The sequence below is a fragment of the Chrysochloris asiatica genome, unplaced genomic scaffold, assembly GCF_000296735.1.
Source record: "Chrysochloris asiatica unplaced genomic scaffold, ChrAsi1.0 scaffold00174, whole genome shotgun sequence".
Taxonomy (NCBI): Eukaryota; Metazoa; Chordata; class Mammalia; order Afrosoricida; family Chrysochloridae; genus Chrysochloris; species Chrysochloris asiatica.
Window position 1 is genome coordinate 4721638 of NW_006408692.1, and position 3228 is coordinate 4724865.

Genomic DNA, 3228 nt, shown 5'->3' on the forward strand with positions numbered 1-3228 from the left:
CATATGAGTAATTGATGGTCTGTTCCACAGTCTGCCCCTGGCCTTGTTTTGACAATACATTATTGTATTGCCTAATAATCAAGGTAAGCTTGGGCTTACTTGTGTGTACTTACTAATCTAATGTGAATGATTTCAAAATTTTTTCAGCACGTCAGATACTCTGCTTCTAGGTATGGCTGGCATCTGTCTCTCTCCAACCCCATAGCACCTTCCTACAGAATCATAGCCTTGTTTTCTAATTCACAATCCCTGAGAGGGATGGAATATTCAGTAAATAAGTTAAATACAGGTTTACTTGTGCTCATTTACTACTTGTAATGAACATTTCACATGCCTTGCTTATTGGGTAATCTACATTAAATTAATCCACATTGGTTACGTGTCATATAATAGAAAATAGAAAAATACAAAGCTAAAGAAGGGCAAGGACCTGGCCTTGAAGCAGTATTGCATAATATTTGGACTTTGCAATCAGTTGGATTGGATGGGAGTCATAGCTTTATCACTGTGAGACTTCGGCAGCTTACTTAAGAGTTTCCCCATACATAAAATTGGAAAAATATTTCCCTGGTTGTAAGAATTAAGTGAGATTAAAAATGTAAAGCACTTCTAACACATTTTTTTTTTTTCTGTTGTGATATAAATCCCAACTTAACTAACTTCTACAAAAATGGGATTTTGTTGTTTGTGTAACTGGAAAGACCAAGGATGGTCCACTCCTCAGGGACACTTAGCCAACAGCCTACATTCCATCATCAGAACCTGGTTTCTGTCTTTCCTTCTTTTGGCTCCTTCTTTGCAACCTTGACTCATCTGCCCATTACGCCAAAAGGTTGCTGCAACAATTGTAACTCTATTCTTACTTGTTCAAGATCAGCAGAAAAGAAGGTGCACAAACATTAGCTTTAATTAGTGCAATTTGAATCACTAAACTGTCCACTCCCTCCTCCCCTTCCTGTAACCAGGTTAGTGGAGTAATTGGCTAAGGGCTAGACATATGTTCTACCTCCTCTAAAACTAGGGTGGACTCAACTTCATCTGAAAAGCATGGGCTGGAAGTTTGGGAAGAAAAGTTTTTCCAATACAGATGGAGGTGTTCCCGCTCCAGTTGGATAGTGGATACAGGACAGAAAAAAGCAAGCTGCACTATAACACCTAATATGATGTGTGGTATATAGTAAGTTGTTGTTGTTACGTGCCGTCAAGTCGGTTCCAAACCGTAGCAACTCTGTGTAGGAGTGACTGGTGAGTTTGAACTGACAACCTTGCAATTCAAACTAACCTTGTGGTCAAGTGCTTAGATACTCAAATATTAAAAGATATTAATATATTTGAATTTGTGTTTATTTGGATGAGTGCATTTTTTTGATGATTCTCTGTTACTCTCTCTTTAAGAAGGACTAAAATGCCTATGATAACCTTTTAGCCTCTTAAGCAAAGGCCCAGCCTTAAACCTTTTAACCAAAGCTTTATTAGATCCATAATTTTACTCAACAAATTTTTTTTTATACGGCAAAATAATTCTGCAGGGTATTTGTGGAGTTTTATAGGGACTACATGGACTAAAATAGTGAAAAATATAAATAAATAAATATGGCACTGTGAGCTAATGTGCCAGACTGCAAAGCCATTTGAACTGCAAGGTTGGCGGTTTAAGCTCACCAGCTGCTCCTCGGAAACCCTATACAGGGTTACTATGGGTCGCAATCGACTTGATGTCACTTAACAAGAACTACATCAGTACAGTGGAAAAATCCTAAGTCAAAATATTAGGTGATACAAAGGGAGAAAAGAGAAGGAGGTCATAGGATTCTCTATACTTGCTATTGTTAGAATAAGCTTCATGCTGGAATCGCTATAAGTAAAAGGGAAGTATATTTAGATCCTTGGTTCTCAAACAACAGTTCCCAGAAGAGAACTGGTTTTTGTAGCACTTGGATCTAACATTTTTAGACCATGTTTTGTTATGTAAGGGACTCTTCAACCACATGACAAATGTAGTAGTAGGCTTCATAAAGATATTTGTTGAGGTACAAAAGCAAGAACATCAACAAAAAATGAGACAGTGAGAGTGATTATTGACTCAATTAAAATGCAGAAAATCAGAGAGGAGCTGACTTTACCTTCAGCTGGGCCCAGGATGTCAACCTTAAAGCATCCCTGCTACATGTCTACTCTGGGCTTCAGTCTATATGCCAACCTTATTCTCTCAATTGCTGTTAGGTCCCATCAGGTCAGTTCCTACTCAAAGCAACCCTATGTACAGCAGTCTGGCCCATCCTCACAACTGTTGCTATGTTTGAGGCAATTGTTCCAGACACTGTGCCAATCCATCTCATTGAGTGTCTTCCTCATTTTCACTGACTCTCTACTTTACCAATCATGATGTCCTCCTCCAGTGACCAGTCTCTCCGGATAACATGTCCAAAGTACATGAGACAAAGCCTCACCAGCCTCCCTTCTAAGGAGTTTTCTGGTTGTACTTTTTCATTCTTCTGGCAGTCCATGGTGTATTTAATATTATTTGCCAACACCATAATTCAAATACATCAATTCTTCTTTGGTCTTCCTTATTCATTATACAGTCCTTTCATATGCATCTGAAGCAATTGAAAATACCATGGCTAGGGTCAGACACACTTTAATCCTCAAAGTGACAGCTTTGCTTTTTAACCATTTTCTTTAAAATGATATTTTGCAGCAGATTTGCCCAAAGCAACATATAGTTTGATTTCTTGATTGCTGTTTCAATGGACATTGATTGTGGATTTTTATATTGTTAAAATGAAATCCTTGACAATTTCAATATTGTCTATTGAATTTTGTCTTTCTTATCATGATTTATCTATCTTATCAATTTCAGTATTGTCTACTCAATATTGTCTATCTTATCATGATGTTGATTATTGGTCCAGTTGTAAGGATTATTGTTTTCTTTATGTTAAACTATAATCCATACTGAAGATCATAGTCTTTTATCTTCATCACTAAGTGCTTCAAGTGCTCTTGACTTTCATTGGAAGGTTGTGTCATCTGCATCTCACAGGTTGTTAATGAGTCCTCTTCCAATTGTGATGCCACTTTCTTCTCCATGTAGTCTAGTTTCTCAGATTATTTGCTCAGCATACAGATTGAATATGCATATCTTTCCTGATTTTAAAACACAAAGTATTCCCTTGTTCTCTTTGAAAAACTGACTGCCTCTTAGTTTATGTACAGGTTCTGCAT